Source organism: Xiphophorus couchianus, chromosome 1 (assembly GCF_001444195.1).
Source record: "Xiphophorus couchianus chromosome 1, X_couchianus-1.0, whole genome shotgun sequence".
NCBI lineage: Eukaryota > Metazoa > Chordata > Actinopteri > Cyprinodontiformes > Poeciliidae > Xiphophorus > Xiphophorus couchianus.
This window is the reverse complement of record NC_040228.1, coordinates 6,369,194-6,395,776: the sequence shown is the minus strand read 5'-3', so window position 1 is coordinate 6,395,776 and position 26,583 is coordinate 6,369,194. Positions and strand designations below refer to the sequence as shown.

Here is a 26,583-nt window from a genome sequence, read left to right as displayed (position 1 = left end):
ATCAGTACAAAAAGATATGAAAAACGGTGTAAAATGTAGTAATTAACAATGTCTCCAGCCTTTAGGCTTACAGATCAAGCACTTCTAGGCCATCAGATTGGGGTCTCTGTACAGAGAGGACAAGTCTACGTCCTGTTATCCTGATAATGTTAGAACATAAACATGAATTTCTAAAATGTTAGTTGGAAGTAACCTAGTGTTTGTTTGATAAAGAACTGGTTTGTTCTAACAATGTCCTGAGGACTAAGCAATAAAATAACATTCTATGCAGAAGTTAATATAGCACTTAAATTATATTCAACAAAATTTCCTTTGGACACTGCACATCGAAAATGACTTGGAGGAGCAAAGGGCAGGCTGTAATTAAAAGCACCGGGTTTGGTCTCTGAGGGACATAAATGTGCTTATCCAATTTCATGGTGGCCTTCTCATCAATGTGATGTACATTCTGCAAGTTGAACAGTTGAGCCTCAAACGCCAGAATTCGCTGGTTTACAAGATTACATTTTTAGAGAAGTTTAATTGGTAAGATCAGGGAAACAAATATGGAATTCACCGTATTAACATTTGAAATGTTTTGGTTAGCTCCTAGAGGCAAATGTTAAACACCTGAATGAACAGTGAGCCATGCAACCAAAAACTCCCCTGAGTTTTTGGTTGCAGGAACTCCTTGTGTCTGGCTGTGTAGAAAGAGGAATGTAGTGACCTTGAACAACATGGTTGTTGGAGCCAGAAAAGGTCTGGTCTAATTTATCACACACAACCATCTTTTAGGTTAACGGAGAGCAATCTGAAACAGAAATTATGCAATGGGCTGCAGATGTGTGGACAAAAATGGTTCAGGTAATAACAATTCAACAGATCTTCTAACCCCTGGTCAGAACAGAATAGGATATTCTATATTGATCCCCAAGGGGAAGTTGCTTATTTGCTACTTGTTTGCTATTTGTTACTCCATCCAAGTTGTTAGATATAAGTAAATACAAATATTACCATAAGCAATATAACATTTATAAAACATCTATACATAAGTGTGATGACTAAATATAAAATAAATACATAAGTAATAAATAGTTACAACTAAGGTATGCACAAAACCATCTCTAAGTACACAACCATGGCAACACTACTGTAAGCAGAAACTTCAAACTACAATTGGACAGATTGGAAAGACTTTGGTTTGAATTTTAATCATTGTACCTGTGACATTCAGATGGTAGAATCAGAGTTTGGTGTACACCATCCATGCCACCTCGATTCAACATGGTGATGGTGATGGAGATGTTGATATGGTTTAAAATTCTAAAAGTTTCTTCCATCCTCGTTGGATGGAGAGCAGACTAACAAGTTACAGCTGACCTGGAAGACTGACACAACCAGCATCACTTCAGAGACACGTGAATGTTGTTCAGCAGGGAAAATGTGAGAAATCCAACTGAACTGAAGAACAAATAATCTAAGATGATGTAATATTTAACTGATATAACCATTTTCAGTTTAGAATGTTTTAACTAAAGTCAGCTAAGGCGGGTGACTGGCTTTCAAATGTTTAGTTTGAAAACGTCCACGAATCCATGAATGTATTCACGTTCCAGAAAGTAATATGACATTTTTCTGCTTGAAGTGCAAGTTCAAGCAGAAACTTGAACTTGCACTAAGTTCAGCATCTAATCAGAGTTGATGCTGATTAGAACTGCATTTAAAAATAATCTGGACTGAGCCTTTAGGGAAATAGTAATTTATGCTACTTGTGTGTATAAAGCCAGATTTTAGTGTTTGAGAAAGACATGCCGCTTGTTAAACATGTTTTGCAACGAACAGAGTCAAATAGAGAAATGAACATATGTAATTACAGATTGAATAAAGTTGTCAGAGCTCGTAGCTGACCCTTTTTGATTCTGGAATATAAAGAGTATACATGTGGATGGATGGACAAGTTGATACACAACAATGTAGAATCAGTCCAGCTGTTGAACTGCGAGGATTCACTGTTGCCATGTTCCTCCCCCAGTTTGTTCTCACACTGTTTGCTTCACTCCCTCGCTGTCCATTTGCTGTGCTAGCAACTTTCTACTGATTTTGAACCATACTCCTGGGTGTGTGTGTGTGTGTGTTTCTGTGTGTTGTATTTCATGGGGAACTGTCGGCTTTAGTGGAGACTTAACCCAGGTTTACTGGACGAAGAGAAGAGTGTTGTTCTGTGGGTAGGTAATGAAAGTTTTACTTTTATATTATCTGTGGCTCACTGCTGTGATTTTCTCTGTTACGCTTAATTTGGTTCCATACTTTGTTAATTATTTGAATGATGAGGCGAGGACAGGCTTATCTTCTCAGGGAGGAGTAGCAGGGTTCACAGGATTGAAGGATGAAAGAAGTCACAGTTGCTTATTTATTTTCACACTGTTTATTTTCAAGGCTAACTCAGATCTTCTGAAACTATGCAGAACAAAAAAAAAAAAAAAGAAAAAACCCAAGATGTTTCCACAACTGGGTTTTATGCAGGGAATATTTTCAAGAAACTTGATATTCTGAAAGTTTTAGTGGCCAATTCCAAAAGATTTACTCAATTCTCAGTTTTTATTTTTATAAGCAATTTTCTACATAAATGAATGATGTTTTTTTTTTTTTAGCATTTAAATGTCTTAAAGTGGACATGCCATGCTTTTAAATCCTTCCTTTTTGCATTGAAATCGTTCAGTTGTGGTTTATGAAAAGGTGAAATGAAATGATTTAGTCTGAATTCCTCATCGTAGTTCCACAGGCCGCTAGTTTAGCCCGTTCTAAGGTGCATCTGAGAGCAACTTGTTTTGGTACCGTCTCTTTAAAAGCAAATGAGATACTTCACATCCCCACCCTCACTCCAGGTCACAGTGTTGTTCGGCCATTTTTACAGTTTGATGGCAGAGATGCGATGGTCTCGCAGTGCAGAAACATCACTGAATGCGTTTGGATCAAGACAAAAATTACAAACAAAAAACTAGGGCAAACTTAATATCACCCAATAAATTCATGTCTACAATAAAGTCTGCCTTTATAGTGTTATTTACAGCTTACTGATTTGCTGTGTCTGTCGTTTCCATAGACAGAAGGAACTGACCCTTCACTCAGACAAAATCCTTTGGGAAATTCTTGATATTAGTGGAGAACCTTTTCAAAGTTCCTGGTTAAATGTAGCTTTTTTTTTTTTTTAAATGTTCCCACATCGGTGGGAAAGTCCTCTGTGATTGTACAAAGCACTTCAAGGAAGAGAGCTTTAGGTATGTGATGCTGTTTGCACAGTGTAATGAATTGTGTGGCTCAATACACCAAACAATCAAACATCTTGACTCATCCGCTTGCAGCAAAAGATTTCTGTCAGAAATGAATATGGATGGATTTGCAAAACTTGTTAGATGGAGGTCCATGACCTTGTTGAGTAATAGTAAAAAATAAAAATAAAAAACTGAACAGACTGAAACATATAACTCAATATATGCGTATTGCATGTCCATGTAACAACGAAAGGCTCATTCAAACAACAGAAGCAAGTTCCAACCCTAAGAAGCTAAATAGCAGAAGCAACAAACACACGTGCTCAGCAAAACAAAAAGTGCAACATGGTCACAGCAATACAAGCAGCCTTTCAAATTAAAGTATCACCACTCTACATGCAAAACTCACTCGACCAGCTGCCATGCAAGGCAATAAATAAGTCTTATTTCAGAAAGTCAAAAACATAACTTCAGTTTTATTTTTTGCTGTTTTATGCTGTGTTAAGAGCAAATTTTTCCACTCAGATCCTGTAATCCATTGTCCCTGCATCACACTGATAAGATTCCTGACTGCTTTGGGCTTTTTTTGTCTCATGGATACTCTCAAAAAGATTGTGCCGCTACATTACTTCACAGATTAATAATTTCCCTTGTTGATAAAATGCATTGGAAAAAAAATTGCTAACTGCTACAAATGATAACAACTAGCGACGCATAATATATCAACACTAAAATCGATATCGGCCGATATTAGTCATTTTTAAAAATATTTGTATTAGTCTGATAAATAAAACTAAATAAACTAAGTTTATGAATAACCAGTATTTATTTTCATCTTGTTGCTGTTTGTTTCGGGAGGGCAGTAGGTTGGTCATGCAGTATGTGGTTGGTCATGTCAGTGACAGTGATGCAGCGCTGCATTGTGGGGATTTGAGCTATAGAAGAGCAGCAGTGGTGAAGACCGCTCTGTGCTTGTTTTTATTTTTCTTCAAGGTGTCAAAAGGCTAATGAAATATATATGATACATACAATATTGGTTGTCAGTTCGAGCCCCATTCTGCCTCTCTCTGTTGTTGTGCCCTTGGGCAAGACACTTCACCCACCCTGCCTGCTGGTGGTCAGAGGACCTGATAGCACCGTTGGGGGGCCTCTGTGGCTACTATCCTGCAGCTTGCCACCATCAGTGTGTGAATGCGTGAATGACTGAATGTAGTGTGTAGCGCTTTGGGCTTCAGAGGACTATACAAATAAAGATAATTTACCATAACAGCGATATGAAGATCAGATATCAATATCAGACCAAATGTTCATATCTTTTCATTCCTAATAAAACCAGGGTTTTACTATAGCTCCAAGGTTGTTGTCCAGCTCAAAACCCAAATCACTTACAGTTCTTTTGAAATAAAACCAACAACGTCAACAAAAAGTGGACTCATGGTGCCAAATGGCATCACCACTCGTTTCTGTTATTTAAACAGTTAATAGTTATCTTTCAGTCTTTTAATAGTCATAAACATTTATTATTTAGTTGTTGAAATCAAATTGATCACAAGTAAAATTTTGGGTTTTGCTATTTAAGTGGAATTACTGTATGTCACTTTCTTTTCTAGAGATAGAAATATTTATATGTGAAAATTTACTCTAAAATGACATAATATTAAATGGGAATCTTTCATTAATGTCAGTATGTTTTAATGATGCAAAAGTCGTACGACACCAGCTACATCAAAGGTTAGTGAAGAAGAAAATTCTCCTGAAAGTAGTTTGATGTTGATAATTTAACCAAACTAAGAGGCATATGGAGTGTGTGTGTGTGAAGAGAGAGAGAGAGAGATTGGATGAACAGACCTCCCTCTGTGTGCTGAAACTGATGCAAACTGGGAGGAGGTGAAAATGTTAAAATCCTGGATGATGTGCTCAGGGGACAGAGGCTGCTTTGCACTGTAACCCCCCTTCCACCCTTCTTGTCCCCATCACCACCAAACTACACCCTCCTCCTGCTCCTTCACACTGCCGCCCCTTTTTCCCATCATCCCCCTCTCTTCCCATCAGCTGGCCTGGCACCGCTGTCTCTCCGGGGGCGGAGCCTGCCTCTCTGCTGCATCAACACAAGAAACAGAGGCGGACACAGTGTGAAAGTGAGGCAGGCAGGCAGGCAGGAGAGGTTTGTTTTATTCTGTACATAATGTACAACATGAGCCTGCCGCCTCTTTAGCTCTGAGTTTATTTTTGATTGTTTTCTGTGCCAAAGAAAATTGACAAAGCAGATGGAGCATGATTGACTCCGAAGGGAGGAGCTGAGAAGAGGAGAAGGAGAAAAGCAAAGCAGCTCTATCAGCTGTGAGCAGAGGGAGGGGAGGGAAGGGCGAGTGAGCTGGAGAGAGAGAGAGAGAAAGGAAATAATGAAATAAATCACAGGGAGGAGAGAGCAAGAGGGAGGGATCATCAGAGAGAGGCAGAGGAGGGGATGTAGCGGTGTGTATCCTTGCCGGCTCGCCACACATCCACATACACACCCGTACATGTCCACACACACACACACTTAGCCTGGATAATGTGCAGATAGAGGAGGAGAGAGAGAAAGGAAGAAGGCAACCCGGTGAGCTATCTATCTCATATCTTCTCCTGCATCCATCAGTCCATCATTTCATCTCTCCATCTTCCTCACCAGCCTCTTTGTTTGAGACGAAGGACGAGGATGTCCCTGTCTCAGTTGTTTCTGTTGTGTTACGGAGGGAGGAGATCTGTTTTCCTCCGAGATTTTGCATGTGTGTGTGATTCACTGAGCTAGCGGCTAGCTGGCTGCCTGCTGGCTGCCTTCACTCTGCTGTAAGCTGGGAGCTTGTGTTTGCCGGAGGCTGCCCCTGCCAGTGACTGACATGATGTTGGCGTGTATACGCGGCTGCCATGTTGTTGTTGTGTCTGCATCCAGTGTTACCTTCAAGCTAATAACCATGCTACATCAGAGTATGTTGCATTGACTACATCACCTGATATAACTGCTGTGATGGAGGCTGGCTGCTCATTACAGCATCGCTCCTCTAGTTGTCCTCAGAGCTCTGATCATCAGGACTAACAGCCAAATGCTGCTTTGGAAGGTTATCCTGCAAAAACCCCCCCCAAAAAACCCAGAAAAAACACAGCTCTTTCTGCTGAGCTGTGTGGCCTAGAATCGGTTAAAGGCTAAATGTAGGACAAGATAGGACTCAGGTGAATGATCGACCTTCAAAAAGCTCCTTTTGCCCCTTAGTTGCATTCATCAGATGTAAAGCTAAGTGTCGCTTTGTCTCAGATATTCAGTCACGATGCAGAAATGTTTAAACTTGAGTCTGGGATTGCTTTAGGGGATTTCTCACTTTGTAGCTGTGCTCCTATCAGAAGATGAGAAAACAGTAAAAACACTTCTTATTGTTGCTTTTGGTTCGCTTTTCTTTTTATATATAAAAGGTTAAAGAGAGCGGAGGTACAAACCAAGTGAAATAAAATGTTATTGATTCTTTCTGGTGATGCCTTCAGGATTATCTCAGAAGGACTTGGATCAAAGACAATATCACTTGTGGCTTTGTGTGATCCATCTTTATAAAGCTGTGATTATACATTACAGTTTGTACCTGTAGACATGGGCTGGGATCAAATTACTGTGGAACAAAACGTGAGCAAAAATTGCAACAGTTTGCCATTATTACAAACAAATCATATGTAGAATAATTTAAACTGAATGCTCATTGTACAGTTATGTAACAATGGTGCTACAGTCAACCCCCTCCCCCCACTACCATCAGTGTAAAAGAGTAATGAGAAAAGTACATTTAAGCAAAAGATAGAATAGAAGACATTTACAAAACCACACAATATTGCAAAAATATTGACTGCAGTGAATATACAGTTTGTCTGCATATGATGTAAACTGTACATAGGCTAATATTTTGCCAGTGCAAGTCTATGCTGAATAAATAAAGCTTAAAGTTTACAGAAAATGTGTTCATACAATATAGAACTATAGTGTATATGAATTCATACAAATTCTTTTAGGTAGTTTAGTATTTGTAGAATTATATATGATTTCTTTATAGGTTTTGTTGTATTGCATGTATCAATATAAGGACAGGTGAGTGTGTTGCATCAGCTCAGGTATATGTTCAGCTTACAGGGTGAGACCAAGCACAATATCTGCTTCATAAGACCGAGACCAGACAATATTTTATTTAATATTTATTACTATTGGACTTTAGATCCATAACTACGTAGTCTGTTGCTTTCATATTTCATATCACTGGTTATGTAAGGCTACGTCCTCTTAGGTTCTAGCAAGTTACTGCCACGTTAGTGCAGTGAGTTTAGCACTTTAAACCATTGTTGAAAGTATTACGTCTATAACTTCTCTCCGCTGCCTCATGACCACTGGTTTCTCTCATTGCTTGATCATGTATGACGCCTGTAGTGATGCAGATGTACAGTCTTTGTATTGTTTTACTTTTGGTTAGCAGAAGTGGCCTTCTTGTTCCCTACAGCACCAGTTGTACTGATGCTATATGGGCAATGATCAATAAATTGAGACATGAAAACTGTAAAGTGTTGAAACATTCTCTCTGTAGGACTGCCTGCTGTCCATCTGGGGACTTTTTGAACATTTTTCTCAAACAACAGGTTAAATAGCAGTTCCTCAGTGCTTTAGGATTGCTTTGTTTTAGTGGTTGACACTGACCTCTATAATGGACAGCTCAGGATCATCGTGCCTAGCTTCTAGACGTGTTTTACCTAAAGTACCTAAAGTGTGGTGTTTGTGCTTTCAGCCTCATTAACCCTCACTTGCTCTCTGAAGTTTTATGTCTCAGAGGCTTATGAAGTTTTAGAGGATTTTAGGCTAATATGAGTTGTATTATTCTGTGCAATGCGTCCTCATTGCACAGAGTAATCTGATAAATCTGATCGTTTATCCAAAGCTATTTATGGATCAAAGAGAAAATGTATATGTATGTGTGTGTTGTTTGTTTTGGTCCTGCATGTCCTTTTTGTTGACCTGTTTTTAGCACTTAATGGACAATGCTCAGCTGTATGCCTCAGTCTGCAACATAAGTCATTAATATGCAACAAACACAATAATACATCTGCATCAATTTCCTCTTGTTAATGGACATCACTCTTAATCAGTGCACAGAAGCTGCTACAGCGCTCCTTGGATTCTAGCTGTAGGGTCCAGCGGGACAGCAGGATAAAACTCCAGTCAGTTGTAAGTAGTTGAACAGGTTAACTAGATACTATCAGACTAGATCACAGACTGCCTTCCAGTTTACTAGCTGATTGTGTGTGCCAGCATCTCCAGTTTGGAGCACCTGATTTCAATGTCTATTTTTATTTCTCTTCTAACCGGTCTGCATTCATTACAGAGGAAACCTGGTGGTCTGTCAGAACAACTGAATCAAGAGTGCAGGCTCAACGCTGGAGGCTCTCAGTTTGTCATTGTCATGCTTGTGCTTCTTTCTGCTTAACCTTGGAGGAAAGAGTTGTTGGAAATGCTCTCATATCATTGCTGGAAGGCGTCCTGGCCAGCAACACAGTCAAACAAGGGAGAGGCTTTTCTGTCTTTATCACATCACATAACGCTCCAGTTTTTAAATGGGCTTTTGGACAAATCAGTGGCAGCCTGTGGCAGCTAATCTGAGAGCTAAAACTCTTTGTGAACAAGGCCAGGCTGGGGGTTGTTTTAAGACTCGATATTGCAGTCGACGCAGTAATTATGAGCATCTATGTTCTCTACAAAGAATGTTAGCAGCTGAAGCACAGGAAAAATAAGTCATGTTCTCCCTTCTGTATTACATTAGGATTTCTAGCATTCATCTCTCGATGCTTTGTTTACATTCTAACAGGGAAGAAATTCACTCGGCTAAGTTTGGGCAAACTGTGGCATTACATAACCTCATCATCCCCAACTTACGACCAGGGTTGGAAAGCTACTTCCAGCATACTCATTACTTGCTTTAAGTTGCAACCAACAATGTAATTCTCTGGCATGCTTCTGCTCAGAGATATAATCTGATGGGTTCTGACAGTAGTGGATTCATCACTGCACAATAACTTGTGCGTGGAAATGAGTTAATCAGTTACGCTTTGAACAAGTCTTAGTTCCCTTCTGCCCATGCGGGGAGGTGCGTGCTAAATCAATGTCAATTTGCGCCACTTAGTTTTGTTGACAACGAAAATCTTCACTATAAATCTGTATTTTCTACAAACAAACTAACTTCTCTTTTGCTAATAATTAATCAAGAAAATACATTTTTTAAAAAAGTTTCTGGTAATAATAACTTCAGCTGTTGTTGTTCAGACTCTGTTGAATCACCATGTTTTGAAGAAATCCATCAGTTATTTGCCAACAGTGAAGTTACAGATTTTTATAGATTCTGAACATGTGGATAAGCTCTCCAATGATATCAAACACATGAAAATAAAAAGAGAAATGAAGTATGGCCATTTGAATTCAGAAAACGAGATTTCTGAAAGATTCTCCCCATCTTTTCTCCCCAGACCTGCTGAGCAACCTGGTGGTGTAAAGAGGAAAGAGTTTAAGAGTTTATATTACTTTACATTACTTTGCAATAACCCCTCAACCCTCAGCATTGTCTGTAAACTGATGATAGAACTTGTGGCCCTTTAGTTGAAATCGAATCTCTAGCATCTGTTCACTTTACAAAGCCGTTAAAAATATAAATTTCGGAACATTTACATTTTTCTATTAACATTTTATCGCTAATACAGTTTTTATGAGTGAAATTTACTAAAGGTCTAATCTTTGTATGTGTAAGGCCAAAGCAACCTCATTCAACTCCATTCCCAAAGGTGCCCCTAGTTCATTGGGGGCCATCCCTGTCCCCTACCTTTGCTGCTTTTCCAATCTGTTCGTCATCACTGCACCCAATTAGCACATTTCCATCTCGCTGATGATTTTTGTAAGTTTCAGTGACTAAGCTTCTTTACACCATCCTCATCCTGTAGAATCTACCTCTTTCTTTCAGTGACATTGCCTTGTTTATTTCCTAACTTACCTCCATGCATTTCCTTTACTTTCCCCACTTAAACAAGTTTCTTCCCTGCTCTTGCCATACTTCATGTTATTGCTAACCTCAATTCTCCACGCCATCCCCTCTTCCTCGACACAGCGATTTCACAGCTGAATCTAATTCCGTGTCACCTTTCTACCAAGCTCCCGAAAGAGAGGATCATTACACATCCAGCTGCCAGGGGACTTCTGGCTTGAAGGAGCTTTTATTGGTGGACACCTGTGAGTGAGGGGCAGCAAGCAATAATCAGGCACAGGTGAATAGAATGAATGTAATTGGTGACAGAGCAGAGAGCAGAATTTGAAATATACAGATTTCAGCCACCACTCTACAACTTTTAGATGCATCCCTGCACGACTGAGTCAAAAGGCTGACTTCCCTCACTAGCAGTATCTTGGCTCTGCAGAGGCCTGCTCACGAGCCATTCATTTGATGGAGCAGGTATTGAACCAGCAACCCACTGATTGCGGGACAAACCCCTACCAATAGGTAGAAATATCTTTTTCTCAACAATATTCACCACCAATGACAAAACTAAACCAGTAACTGTTATTCCTTGAACGTTTGTAGACAAAAGAAAAAATAAAGTTACCTGGATATGATCGTCTCACAAGTAGATATAAAATATGCTGTTGGCGACGATAAAGTTCTTGTATTTTCTCTAGAGTTAAAATAGCAGTATATAAAAAAAACACAATTTTGATCTCCACTCTTTCTTTGGTTGTTTTGTCATAGTTGCTAGGCAACAGGATATATGGCGAGGTAAACCTGAAGGCAAGACCGTCCCAATTCACAGCTGCTGACGGGACAAGCCAGGTCCTTTGAAGGATGTGGCTGCTGAATTGAGACACAACCTGAGTGACTTAGTATATAATAGAAGCAGGTTTTTTTGTACTACAATAGGGAATTTAAGAGATAATAACATCACATATAAAGGCTCACACAAAAGCATGAAGTTCTTAAAGTGTTAAAAACTTCGATGCCTTCTCTTTAACAGAGGGATCCCTTACTGATTTTGTTAATTGTTTGTTTTTATATTGCGAGGCACACAAGAAGTTGGGTCCACCAGGGCCCAGCATCTTGGGGGCAGCTGTGCTCTGTGTGTCACAAGCTGACTTAGGGCTCTGCTCTGCTCTGGCTCTAACTTTACTCCTGGCCGACTCCTGGCTAACCCAGTCCCTGCTTTATCTACCTGCTTTTGGTGACGCTAGCCACCACGGTGCTGGATGCTGCCTGTCTGTTTTGTTTGACCTTCTTTTATTTTTACTCAAGAAAGAGCTTAAATATTTTGTATGTCCGTGTCTCCCTGTCCTTTGTTACAGCTCAGTGAGCCAGGCCGTAACAAAGTGGGGGCTTGTGGTCACCTGAACAGGACTTTTGTGCTTGCGCTCAAATGTTTGATTGTCTTTTGGCTAAATTGTGTTTGTTTGCCTTGTCCTTTGTTTAGATTTTTGAGCACAAACTGTTTGAGCAGTGTCTTGTCCCTCATCAACTGGGTCGTAACAAAAACAAAATATAAAAATCAAGATCAACAATAACCAGTTGGGCGGAAGATGTTGCCTGTATAGAGATTGTGCTGACTTGGTTGTCCTCTGACATTTTGACCAGGATTTCTTTGAAACAGAGGTTTTAATCTCAGTAGGTGATTTTATTCTGGTAAAATAAAGAACAAATAAAATAATGAATCTGTCCACCAGCAGCAGCAGCAGCAGAATCCTTTCAGGGTTTAAAACATCTGTCCCACATTACTCCCCTCTGCCTGTATAATAAGCTGCTCATTTGGAGGATGCCTTGCCACATGGCTGCTGTCATCTGCGGTTATTACTAACGAGAGCATTTGGACATTGAGCCCGGCTCCACACCCATACCAGTCAGCACACCTCCACTTCTGGCCATCTCTGGTTCCAGAAATAGCAGCGGTTTTATAACGGGTCAGATCTCCCTGCTGCACTGCAGCACACCCACATGTTCTCTCTGCTGCTAGCAGAGCGGAGCAGCTGATGCTCCTACAGCATCTGTCTGGATGTGGAACTGATTGCTGTGGAACAGATGGTTTTAGTTGCAGGCAACGTTTGGTAAATCATCCGAGTACTACCTGTGGAAGATCCAACTTGTAGACGGAGTAAATGATGAAAAGCCTGAACTCTACCTCCCGTGGTTGTTTTGTTCATCTGCTCTTAGGAGGGTTCATTTCAGCTTTAGAGTCTCTGCCAGCGCCGTAGCTTTGAAGCTCTCAATCTCGCCTTGTCAGAGGATTGTCAACTGTGGCACAGCAGTGCTCCATTGTTCTGCCTTTAACACACTGAAGTTTCTATAGTGAGCAGAATGATGCATTGTGACTGACAGGCACGCTCTCCTGAGACAGTTCTGGGTTTGTGTTGACAAATCTGTCTGTGATGGACACTTCCATCAAACAAAGCTGCTGAATATTTACACGTTTACAATTTTCCCATGTTATTGTTGGACATTGAAGCACATTTGTGTACAAGAATGAAATATGACGTGAAATACTATGTTCAGATTACTTTCTTTTCTGGCTTGTGGTTCTTTCTGTGAAGGGTTGCTGTCTTGTTTGGCTGTTGAGGAGGTCCCAGATAAAGAGTTGAGAATGGCAGGATTGGAAGCTTTCTTAAGAGGATAGCAGTGACCAAGACTAGAACCAGGACCGGAATCAGAACCAGAACCATCCTCTATTAACCCTTGAGTGATGTTGTGTCAACTTCCTGGAGGCGGATGGTCGGAAAGAGAAGGACTTTCTTAATGAGGCAGTGGCCCAATTTCAAGGCGTTAAATCACAAAGTCATGCTTGATATATTCAGCATTTTTTATAACAACATAAGGTAACATAGTTACTTGATTTAGCTATAAAATGATTGTGTGTGACTGTAAAATACATCACACTGTCCCTTTAAAGCCAATGCTGGGACATTGAGTGGTGCCGTGGTCAGAGCGGCGCCCCACATACGGAGGCTGCAGAACTCGACGCTGCCGTCCTGAGTGATGGGGGCCCCCATTCCTGACAGCCTAGTGGTGTCAAAAAAAAATCTTTGAAATAAAGAACACTAACCTCTACTAATGGTACCAGGATTTTTATTGTTATTATTGTTTCATCTCTGTTCATGGTTTATTTAGGATGTTAATAAATCGTCATTTATTTTGTACATTTCATTATATTTGTATGACAAACATACAAAGCGTGTTTCAGACACAACTGTACTTTTGATTTGATTGGATTTATTTCAAATGGAAAAAACCAATCAGTAGGATCCAGGAAACATGTGCATACATAACCAAGAACAAAATAATTAGTTTACCTCTACTTTTCTGTTTGGTCATTAAGCCAGATTCCATACCCATACACTGGTATGGGAGTAGGAAAAAGGGAACACTTATTTAACACAATCTCAATCTTGGTTTAAAAAAAAAATAAAAATCAGTTGTTTTCACCGAGCTAGCATTATGCCAATTAGCTGCTAATGTCATCTTGTTTTCTGTTGCTTTGAATCTACAAGCCTTGAGAAAAGAGAACTTATCTGCTGTTTCTTATTAGTTGCACAAAAAACTAATGGAGCATTATTTTACTGTGTTGAATAGTCTCAGTTCCAGTGTGTTGGGATAGCAGCTGGAGACCTGATAGAGGAACTGAGGGCTGCATGCCAAGTAAAATGCTAACAGCTCTTTGTTGGCGATGTTGTCTGACCAGAGGAGGAAGCCAAGCAACTGGTCCCAAGTTTTTAAATGTGTTTCATCCTCTATGGGACGATTCCCAGCAATCAGAATGACTTGATTTAATTCATATGAAGCTTTCTTCCTGCTAACCCAACAGAATGCAATTGTGGCGAGAAAATAGGGAGAATCCAAATCAGGTTTTATTCAAGCATTATAACAAGGTTGCAGACAAAATACAATTAAAGAAAAATATGTCTATGTCTTGACAGCAAAGTATGCAGTGGCGGTTTCTGATATGGGCAACATGGGCAACCGCCAAGGGCGACATGTGCACCCATCCCTACAACCGGAGGATCTGAATGTCAATAGTGCCTAATGCAAACCATAATCCCCCGATCAACAACACGCCCCGGTTATTATGGCCACCGATTATGGCGGATAAACGGTTTTCCTGGGACTGTAAGTTGTTTCTCTACCTTTAGCACATTTAGCAGCATATACTTTAAATTGATTGACATCGCCATTTTGACTGGGAGGAGTTTGATCTTTAAACAGATTATCTGGCTCATAATATACTGTCACGACACAGTGACAGTTTTAAAAAGCATATTTTTTAAATAAAAGTTGCATGCTTCAGCTTTAATGATTTAAGTTAATTATTATTTTTTATATTCATTTAATATGTAATAATTTATGCTTTTGTTTATGTTGACATAATTTTTTTAAATTTCTGCTCTGATACATAGTGTGTTGCTCATTTTCTTTGAACTTGAAATATGCTTTACTTATTTCCAGAACCTTGTTTTCTGGAGTTCTGGCACCAATGTATGAGTATTAAAGCACATCAAACAAGCCCTCTTACCTTAAATACATCATTAGCAGGCAGGCTCCTTGTTCAAGGTCGGATGATGGGATATGATGTACTATTTGAATAGATTTGACCTTATTTTGAGACTTTTAGGTGATCTGTAAAAAGCCTGACCTCAGCTCTTTAGCAGCTTCCAGTAGCTGGTGGTGTTGAAGCTCAGGTGTAGTTATGATCAGGTCCTGATGCTCAGCTCCGCCTCCCCAGCTGCCAGCCTGGCCCACTCCGCCTCCGACACATTGCCACTTCTCGGTGACGTCCAGCCTCTTCAGCTGCTGCTGCAGGGATTGCTCAGTTAGTGTGCAGACCAGCATGATGCTGCTACACTCGCACTGCAGTGTGAAGAAAAAAAAGGATGCAGGCAGAGTGAGAGGTGTGTGAAACAGCAGCAGCAGCAGCGTCAGGAGTGAAAAGGACTGACTGCCATCTGTGATGAATATGAGTCACGGATGTGATGCGAGGAATCCAGAGGTAATGTTGGCTTGCTAATGACGCGGCCGGGCCTGACACCGCCTCGCCGGGCTGAGCCAACTTTCATGGGAGTCTCCAGGGATTTTATCCATTCTGGGGAGAGTTGCTTCAGTTTGACCAGGTTCTAGTCTGTTGCTTTTCTCCAGTGCAGACATGCAAGCAGTGCTGCGGCTAAAAATAATCAGACACACTTTTAGGTGTCATGAGGATGATATTTTTATTAGTACAGCTGCTTCCGCCAGCCAGAGGAAAACCTGATATGTGGGTGTGATCCATTCAGGTCGGATCATTTCTAAAAGAACTTAGCATTAATGGATTTCTCTTTTTTCTGGGCGGTGTCTGTTTTTACAGAACACAACCGGATACAGCTTGTTTACAGACTGATATGACATACTGACTGAGGTCCTTATCAGAGGTCTGTGCCATGGTTAGATCAAAATGCATCAGTGTTATAGTATCAGGCTTCTCCTAAAGCTTTTCCAGGGCTGAATTAAAGCTGCTTTGATAAAACAGCCTCCCACCTAGTCAGTTACTTCATCATAAAAGTCTCGTCCTGTGAATAATTTTACTTCTTAACTGTTTTAGTATGAGTTTTTGTGGAGGTTTGGGGAGCAAGAAACAATTCAACTGATCAAATGACTCGGCAGATGTAATAGTGTGTTTAACTTAATTTAGTAATGCTGTTTTAAACAACTTGCCCTACTTATGTTTATTTATGCTTCCCAATCTCAACCAGCAGATGAAGTTATCGTTTCACCTCAAGGTCACAAACTTCACGGTATTTATTTTTTTTACCCCTCCAGGGGGTCTTTTTTTTTGTGGGCTCTAATGTCCCATATGACAGCAGGCTGACAGGAAACTGGGAAGGAGAGTGGGGAAGACATGCGGCAAATATCGTCGGGTCCGGGAGTCAAACCCGCGACGGCCGCGTTTAGGACTCAAGGCCTTCAAATATGGGTCGCGCTAACCACTACGCCACCACGGCACGCCCCAACTTCACGGTATTTTATCGGACAAAGCAACACAGAGTTGTGCATAACTGTGAGGTGAAAGGACATAAGACATAGTTTTCAAATCTTAACGAGAAAACGGTGAACAATTATGCTGTGCGTCTGTATTTTGCTCTACTGACTTGTCAGAAAACAGCTGCAGGTCCACCTGGAGGTCTGTTTAGGTTGCTCTCCACTACAACGTCTACAGAATCACACATTTGGCTCTTCGTCTTTGTAAAACATCTGAAGCAAAGCCAAATTGGATGGAGACTTTCTGAACATTAGTTTTCAGGTCTTACCACAGATTCTCTCTGGGTTTGCGTTTGAGCTTTGACAAGGCTAGTCTAATTCATGAATAGTCTTGACCTGAACAAATCTATTGTAGCTCTGGCTGTGTGTTTGGGTGGTTGACCAGTCTCTGGTCCTCTGCAGCCTCTAACTGATTACTTCCAGGGTTGTTAAGGATTTAGTTTCATCCATCTTACTGAATAAAGGCAAAGCCTCGGGATAATACTAACACCACTGTGTTGTATGGTTGTGGTTGAGTAGGTGAATGTTCAATCTTCCTTCTCAGCCACTCATAGCCTTTTGTTTGTCGATCAAAACTTTATTTTGATCCGATATAACCACATCATCTTCTTGAACATGTCAGTTGTGTCCCCTAGATACCAGATCTAGTAGCAAACTTTAACTGGGACTTCTTATGGTTTTCTTTCAACTGCAGCATTTTTCTTGCCACTTTTCTACGAAGTCCCGTACCCATTGACTAACATGTAAGCGTTTTGGGATTGAATATCTCCACAACATTCTCCCTGACCTGTCTGCTGTGTTCCTTGGTCTTCATCATGCTGCTTGTTTTCTGAGGCCAGAAGAAGAGCAACTCCTGTTAGCCTCAGATGACATCACACACACCTGGTCTTTATTCTCCAGGCAACGTCTAAAGTTCAATACAAGTACACACCACACTTTTCAGATTTTTATTTGTTTAAAAAAAAAAAGACACTTTATTCAGCTTCACAATTATTGATGCATCTACTTTATTGCATAAAATCCTCCATAACACATAGACGTTTGTGGTTGGAATATGAAATAGAGAAGGAAGTTCCCTTCGTTTTCCTTTGTCAGATTTGTTCATTGAACAAGATATTTTCATACATGAGCAGCCAAAACAGAAATATTTCCTAGATTTACTAGCATAAACCACACACTTAAAAACATGACAGTTTCCAAAACATGTTCACTTTAAAATCAAATGACTCTGTCAGTGTAGGTCTCACCTTCTTTTACCTCGGTCCGTTTTAAATAATGAATGTGGATAAATGCTAACAACTAGAAGTTTGTGAACGTGAGAACGCAGACTGGTATAAGTGTCTGAAACCAGATTAGATCTTTAACACACTCAAGATGAGACCTGTGTGCTGAGATTGGCCTAGTCTACAGCTACAGGCTGCTATGGATGTGTATGGATAAAGACCACGGCTTGGAGGTCCAATGTACACAAGCAGAGATGCCAAATATGGGAAGCTGTGGTTGTGCTTCCTGCACCCCGATACATGGCAGAGAGTCTAGGTTTGGGGTGGAATTTTTGACTACCTTAAGCTCAAAATTTTGGGCTGAATCTAGAAGTATATTTAGATTTCTTAATAAATATGTTCACTCATTAAGTCTGTCTTACAGAGACTTCACTTATGCGTCTCACAGAGGAATATTATGGACAACAAAAATATACTTGAAAAGTCAGGAAATATATATACAGGAAATACAGAAAATCTCTTTATAAAGAAATAAACCAGGTAAATCTCTAGAGAACTTTAGCAGACAGTCTGAGCTGCTCATGCCAACTAACAGCAAGGTTAGGTCGATATTTATGAATAGTCTCATGTTTTTGAGTTTAATCTCTAATTGTTCTTAAAAGACTCGAAGAATTTTAACTGAAATCTTCACTGTGGTGTAAATGAGGCTGATTGCAGTGAAATTCCTTACTGAAAAGCAAACAGCCGGAGAATGAAGCTCCTGTCCCTGTGCCTCTCAGTGCTCACATTACATTCAGTCATTTATTCTGTTTTTATGAGTTAACTTGAGCCGCTTTTAATAAAGCTGGAAGCAGGGCTTACTGTACTCCTACTCTTATAAATGATGTCATTTAGTTTAGCCTAGCCTAGCCTTCGGGAATTCAACATTCCAGTGAAAGTCTGAAACAGTCCTACTCTCCCCAAATCCGAACATCAGCTTAGAAACAGTTGTATGGAAACCTTTTTGATCTCATTCTGAAGGAGAAGTGTTTATCGGGTCACATAGACACAAAGGTTTGGGAAAAGACAGATTTCCCCCTGCCCTTGAATTTGTCATCTTATTTTTGCTAATCAGATAAAGTTAAACATTAGAGGAGACACTCAGCACCCCACCACCCCTCTGCAAGACATCGTCTTCAGTTCTCTTTTTTGCTGATTTCCCAGTTGTGACTCCTCACTGACAGCTGGAGAAGCTGCTGGGTGGATTTCTCACTCCAGGTTCCCCGGAAGCTGGAGGTGCAGTACAGACTGGTCACCCATTGTTATCCAGAGAAAACATTGACGTTATTCCATTTTTGGTTTTCTGACACACTGTTTGCTATGCAGCTTTAGTTTGACATTTTCACGTTTCTTATTCTAGCTGCCAACTATGTCAGATTCACTTCAGGAGCAGAAAAAACCTGATTTGACTCTGATTGGAAGCTGACATTGTGACGTGATCACCGGAGGAAATTCGGACTGATCTCGGATCAGACTGGGATCCTCATCCAGGTGTTTTCATCTGTAATGGAGTTAGAGTAGCTTCTCATCTGTGTAGCAGCAATAGCAGCACACCGGCACACATTCCTGTCCCATAAAGAAGCTTTGTTTTAGTCAACACACGTGGCATGATGGTGACATCATCAGCCTTAGTCGATGAAAATGCTGATATGACTTTGACGCTCATTCGGCTGAACTGGCCTGATAGCAACAGAAAACGTTTTAGAAACAGCCGACTCATGCAAACTAAAACTGCAATACATTAATAAATCATCATTATTCAGGAGACTCATGGATAAACACAGTTCATCAATAAATATCAGAGCTTTGTACCAACCTGGACTCGAATTCTTCCATTTGACTGCTGACAATTATTGGAAAAGCTTTTGTTACCAAACCTGTGTTATTAATAATAGAGACTGACTGGGAATGAAAACAAAACGTCCATTTCCTGTTTGGAACAATGATCCTGTATCTGGATCAGATTTTCAGCAACACAGACAGCAGACACTATTAAAAACCTGAAAACATGGTTAAAATGGAAAGATGCTACCACCACCACATTCATCTACACACTGACAGATGATCCAGACGGCTGAAGGTCATTTAAACACAGGTTACTTCTCCAGCCTGGAGTCCATTCCGCATCTTTTTATTCTAGTTCTCTAATCTCTAATACATCAAAAATGAACTGCCCCGCTAAAAAATTCTCCGTCAATTGTGAAGTTGCCTGATGACTAAATAGAGTCCACCTGTGTGTAATCTAATCTCCTTACAAGCCCAGCTGCTCTGACTGTGAATACTTTTGCACACCACACTTTTCAGTTTTTTATTTGTAAACATTTTTTTGAATCATTTGTAATTTTTCCTCTTCTCCACAATTGCATACCACTTTATGTTGGCCTTCCACACTGATTTTCAATGAAATATCTTTGTGGTTGTAATGTGTCAAAAGATGACAAAGTTCAAGGGGTGTGAATACTTTTGCAAGCCGTTGTATCTCTCTGGAGATGAGGAGAACAGTGGTCTGACCAACAGATGATTGAAACTTTGTCTGACCTGGGCTTCTTTGTCTAATCCAGGGGTGTCAAACTCCAGTCCCCAAGGGCCACACCGGCCCTTGGGGACTGGAGTTTGACACCTGTGGTCTAATCCCTCTGTTACAAATCCTCAGAAAAGAAAAGATTAGAGATTTGATTACCAGTTAATTTTTCTAAGAGCTGCACTGCTCAACTGACTGGTTTTATGGATTGTAGTTCATTTCTTTCATTAACTCCCCTCCACCCCACCAGGTCTGATCCAGTGGAGGTCTCCGGATCAGAAGTTTGCAAGCTCATCGTGTGTGATGGTTCAAACAAAATGGGGTTGGAGAAAAGTCCTCATCACAACAGTGGTTCGAAGCGTGTTTTTACCTGTCTTTTACTCACTCTTGTCCCAATTCCAAACTGTAGACTCAACTTTTGAGGAATAAGTTTTTACAGAAAGTCAGCTCCTCATTCAAAATTTGACCATAATCGTAACCAGTTATTGAAGGTTGTGTTAAAAGCTGTTTGCAAATATTTGAACAAAATGAACAGAAGTGTTTTCTTAGCCTCCATTTATAATTTAAAGCAACACAAGACTTATGAAGAAAATGCCGCCCAACTGCCTTCTGCTTAACCTGTGACTGCCTTCTGCTCTTTTTGACTGCAGTGATTTCAAATAAGACAGTTTGGGGCATTGTCAATTGGATTTTATTTTACTGTGACCCCCCTCCCCCCCAAAAAAAACTTGTTTCATACAGTTTGTTTATAGCAAACTGTATAACTTGCACTTCCTGTGCAAGTTGCAGTAATCACTATGACTAAAGATAAACACATGGATGAGTTTCTCTAAATGTTACCGAGACATTAGTGCCTTAATCATGGAAATGCTCTTCAGGTGATAGAAGCCCGACTTTGTAACTGTTTTTATGTGGCTCTCCATCCATTCATTGCTTTGTTCTAAGCATCTGTTCAGTGCACGGATGGGGACCCATTGCTTGTAAGCTATTCAGTGGGCTTCAGGGTGACAGTTAAGGGCTTTTAAAGCCTTAGTGACTGCATTTCTCTTTGAGCTCTGCCTCCTTTCTGCCTCTGCTGCTGCTGCTTCATTCTGTTGTTCTCCAGGATTTGGAGCTGCTGCTATGTCCTGCTGCTGAACCTACGATGAATGGCGCTAGCCCGCAGCACATCTGTTCAGAAGGCTAATCCACAAACGACGTGCTCTCTTGCATAATGCTCCCACTGGGCCGCCACTTCAGCTGGCACAAACAAGCCGTACAACAATAGTGTCACTGCAGCCACCAATGAGGAGACCATAGTGGAGCAGAAAGAGAGCTCTGCTTCGCCGCTGCCTGAGTTCCTCCGAACTGAACTGGCCTCATTTCAGAAGTCTCCCCTGTGGCATTCCCTCTTTATTTAACTGCCCCCTCTTTCAGATATTACTCCTCCCTTCATCGGTGCCCTTTCTTTTCAATAACAGTCTGCTCTCTCCTTGCTGTCACAGCTTTTTTAAACGCCTGTTCTTGTGCTGGTCTGCGTTTCTCTGCTCACTGAACCTCACGCCTGACCGGGTCACCTTGCTGTTCTCAGTTGGTAATGTGAAGTGAAAGCATTTTAACCATGATTTTTTAAAGTATGTCTGCAGAAACAGTGGAGCACAGTGACTTGTCAAGGTCACAGACATCATAAATGAGAAGGAAGACCTTTAATCATTTGCATTTTTCCAAACTTTGTTCTGTGTATTACTGTTACTGTTCTGGTGGACTGATGGTTCAACTTCCTCCCAGTTATGAGAGCATAGCTCCGGGTCAGGAAATCATATTTTATGCGAGTTGAAAAAATCCCCAAGAAAAATGCTGCGAGCGTTTCTTTTGAGTGGCATCATCTAACAGTAGACAAGTTAAATTTAAAGTTTGATTTGGGCTAAAAACCATCCAAGACGGAGGTTCTCCACCCTCAGGAAGTAATCCACAATAGAAAAATAATGCACAATATTACACAGGTACAGTAATTTCTGGACTGGAGAGAAAAAGAGTGAGAAATTCCTTAGTCAGTGGGTTAAATTCTCTTAAGATGTGTAGTTATGATTACATCATGCATAGCTATTTTTAATTCTGAAGATGGTGGCTTATAATTCTGATTTTAACCTCCAGACCAGAGATACAGCAGCCAGGGTTTTCATCTCTGTGCTCCGTTACCAAGGCAGCATTGTTCAGAGTTGATAATCTGTATCACAGTGATGTTCAAAGTGTCATGACAGGAGTGGTGCAAGAACTTCTTGATTTATTTATTATGCTCTATATTTTTATTTTTATTTTTTTTACAAGTGGAGCTAATGTATACTTGGATAATGTTTCCATGGCGACATGACAAGGTGTGACACTGCAACAGCACCTATAAACTGATCACTCATTCGCCGACTCCTTTCTGCTATTGTTAGCCAAAAAGGCTACATTCAAACTTGATGCTTAGTTCCGATTCTTTGCTGAAATCTGACCTTTTTTTATCTGGTCGTTCATACTGCTGATTAAATGCGACCTCTATCAGACTGGAATGTGAACAGTTTACTTTCATACACACCGTCTTCCAAATTATTATGCAAATTGGACTAAAGTGTCATAAAGATTAAATTTTTTGTTGTGCTATTAAATTTATAGATGGTATTGTGTGTCAGGGCTCTTTGAATCACTATAATTAATTTCAGAGATCTGGTTGATTAGTTTGTCTCATGAGCTCAATGAAAGGAAATCTACTTAAGAAGGATGTTCCACATTATTAAGCAGGCCACAGGTTTCAAGCAATATAGGAAAGAGAAAGGATCTCTGCTGACGAAAATCATCAGATAGTGTAGTGCTGTATGACAAGGTATGAAAACATTAGATATTTAACTAAAACTGAAGCGTTATCGTACTGTGAAGAGATTTGTGGCTGATTCAGAACAAAGATGAGTTTGTACAGATAAAGGCAAAATGAGGAAGGTTTCTGTTAGACAAATTCATCAGATTAAGAGAGCAGCTGTTAAAATGCCCTTACAAAGCAGCAAACAGTTATTTGAAGCTGCTGGAGCCTCTGGAACCTCAAGGTGGAGGATCCTCCAGAGGCTTGCAGTGCATGAAGCTACTATTGGGCCCCTAACCAGAGCTCACAAGCAGAAACGGTGGCAGTGGGTCCAGCCGTACATGAAGATTAATTTTCAAACAGACTTGTTCACTGATGACCGCTGTGCAACTGGTCCAGATGGACGCAGTAGTGGATTGGTGGTGGATGGCCACCACATCCCAACACGGCTGTGATGTCAGCAAGGAGGTGGTGGAGTCATTTTTTGGGATGAGGAGAGAATCTTTGGTCGACCCTTCAGAGTCCCTGAAGGTGTGAAAATGGACGGTGGTTCAAAAAGAAGAGCCGTACCTTCAGTAGCAAAAATCATCTTCATGCATGCAATTATACTGACCATCATTTGCATTGACCATTTAAGAAAATCTGAGAAAATATCACTTGCATAATAATTTGGGACACCGTGTAGATCTGGTCTTAAGCAGGTTCTGAAATCATTTCGGTGTTTGAGTGAAATAAACTCCAGGTGCCCTAGAGCCACCTTTTCTGTCTGATTTGATAGGTTTCTGACATTGTTGTGGTGAAATGTTGGTCCACTGTTCTTTTTAATGTTTCTTGAAATCATTTAGATTTGCTAAGTCTCCAAAGGACACTGTTCCAGAAGTTTTGTTACTTTCAGATGCAACTTTGCTTCTTAGAGAGGAAAGGTTTTCTGCAGGCCACTCTTCCTTAGTTGGCTTAGTCTGGCTTAGGCTTAGTCTTTTTCTGACTGTCCTGTCCTGAAATTTAACATTAACATGCTACTGGGGCCTGTAGAGTCCAAAATTGAGCATGTGCACTGCTATAGCCTTTTCTTCTTGGCATTGTGCTGACACACTCCTCTCCATAGCAACAAGGGGCTGATATTTACGAAGGGGATCATATTTGCTGATGATTATTTATTTGCTTTGACATGCAGCATCTGTCTGGCTGCTACTTTCCTGTTTCCACCTTTTGAAACAAGAGGGGGTACTTAGTTTTTCACACAATTTTCTTCTTACTCTTTATATTCTTTACATCATAACATTGTGGAAACCTTTTTTTTATTGCCCCGCAAGGGGTCATTTTGTGGGCTCTAGTGTCCCTTTTTCAAAGTAGACTGACAGGAAAGGGGGAAGGAGAGGGGGGAAGACATGCGGTAAACGTCGTCGGGTCCGGGAGCCGAACCCACGACAGCCGCGTCGAGGCTACGTTGCCTCTGAATGTGGGTCGCGCTAACCCCTCCGCCACCACGGCGCGCCGTGTAAACCTTTAATACACATGAGTTTAGATGCAGGAGCTGCACCAGTCAAGATTTTCCCAGCCAGTATAAATTTCTGTTATCCTTTCAGCTCTGACCTGCCATGTCCACTTTGGAATAGTCATGATCTTCCTCATTTGGTTAAAATTAGTTTTAATTCAGCAGGTAAATATAACAATGTATCTGCAGCTGCAGAAAAGAGTGGAGCTTAAATGTTGAACTTACTTTGATACAAAGGATTTTTCAATTGCCTTTTCCTCAGAGTTCATTTTCATCCAACAGATTCTATGTAAAGGTCAGCTTGTATCTTTTTCACTTGGTGTAAGCTTCCAGAGAGAAGCTGTAGAGCATTAAGATGGCACATTCATTGACTGAAAAAGGTTTACCTTCTCTTTGGGTGAGTTAGTAATTCATCTCAAGAAATTGGTTTATTGCATAAAAGTACAACATTTTTTGCCAGTCAACTCAGAAAATCATCACATATGTATTAATATATACAAGCCTTTATTTCTTGCACATTTTATGAATATGAAAACCTATTATCTGTAGCACAAAGAATACTTTGAAAAATCTCATTAATGGAAACTCATGGTCTCACGCACTAATCTGCAAATGAACTCAAGGCGGCTGCAAAGCTTTCCTGAGCCTTCGAATGGCCTCTAACTCTGGGTCAGTAGGACACAATCATGAGGAAGAGTGTTGACTGGACAGACGTCATCGACATCCTTCACAAGGAGTGGAAGCCACAACAGGTCGTTGCTGAAGAAGCTGGTTAGTCTGTTCAAGGATATCAACAGAAAAGGTAGTGGAAGGAAAAAGGGCAACAGGGAGAACGTCAGTCTTTAGAGGATTGTCAGGCAAAATTCTTTCTGGAAAGACACCACACACTGATGAACACTTTTATTTATACCTGAAAAGGTTTCGATCAGTTGGAGCCTGTTAAGCAATTGTTGTCTGGAGGTGGGAACTCTGTAATGTGCCAGTTCAACGCCATGAAGCTTACAGGAAATTCCCTGCACTGTAAGCAACCATTCTCCACAGCAAAGAGAGAAGCACCAATAGAGATAGACCTTGTTGGTCACACTAATGTTAATTCAATATTTGGAAACACTGTCTGAATGGCTTCCTTCACTTCCTCATCGGCTGTTGCTACAATTCTAAAACAGCGCATCGTTCACAGCTTCTCCTTCTGTTCACTGTTTGGCCCAGTGGAAATTCTACCGTAGAAATTACCGTCACTGGGAGAAAGCCCAGACTGAGCTTTGAAGAGATGAGAATTGAACAGAATAGTGGAGGAAGGCAACCCATGTAAACCCAGTCAGTAACAAGGTAAAAAAAAAAGCAATGCACTATATTTTCTTTCAGCTACTCACTTCCTTAAAAACCCCTTAGCTATCACCTTCAAAACACTTAATGAAAGTCAGTAGGTTTCAAGCACTCTGGTATTCTCATGACAGTTGAGGGACGATAGTATAAATATCTTTAAAATTATGTTATCTGTGTTTCAATGCTTATTTTAGCCAACGTTTTGATTCAGAGAAAATAGCTGCCTAACCCAGGTTGCTGCCGACAAATTCAGATAAAGGAGAAATGTCTTGAAGGTTGCGCTGATAAAAGTGTCTCCAGACTTCCCTCGTCACTGTTTAAGAATTCAGAAAATGTTTGAACAACCTCACTGCTGTTGCAACACTGGCCGGCAAGAAAAGACCAAAGCCTGTCCAAGTCTGAATTTGGCTGGGAGAAGGAGATTCTACTGTGAGCCTGTATTTGTGTTTATGGTTGAATTTATGGCTTTTGTCATCTTGTCAGCTGAAGGTTTTTTTGTTTATCGCACTTACCACACATTATAGTCTCGGTTCGTTCTGATATAAAATACATGAACGTGGTTGATGTTAGAGACTTGTGAGTCTGCTGTTTGGACTTGTTTGTTCTTACAGAGCTTTTTCAGATAGGCATGTAGAAAGTCTGGAAGTTACCATAGATAGATGTTTCCCCATCAGTCCTGAGCAGCTGTGTGATGTGACAAGGCTCGTTGTGTCATTATTGTTTCTGGGGTCATTTTATTGTCCCAAGATGACCAAGACGAGCTTAATGACCAATATAGAGAACCTACAGAACCACACATTCAAAGAAATGCATCCCATTGTTGTTATT

At 40.5% G+C, this 26,583-nt stretch overlaps 2 protein-coding genes across 7 annotated transcripts in view; one reads left to right on the top strand and one right to left on the bottom strand.

The window, feature by feature from the left end:
- Window positions 1–26,583, bottom strand: part of bcas2 (BCAS2 pre-mRNA processing factor) — a 624,479-nt gene that overhangs the window by 481,943 nt on the left and 115,953 nt on the right. The gene's annotated exons all lie outside the window — the stretch shown is intronic.
- prkcz (protein kinase C, zeta) overlaps window positions 1–26,583 on the top strand; it is a 106,317-nt gene that overhangs the window by 16,841 nt on the left and 62,893 nt on the right. Inside the window, exon 1 of one of the 6 annotated variants that reach the window (XM_028013054.1) lies at window positions 2,173–2,204. The exons of 4 other annotated variants lie outside the window; for them this stretch is intronic. The gene's annotated coding sequence lies outside the window, so the exon portion shown is untranslated. Of the gene's footprint in view, window positions 1–2,172; window positions 2,205–5,675; window positions 5,851–26,583 lie in introns of those variants that run through there. One more of the 6 variants, XM_028013046.1, reaches the window with a different exon arrangement.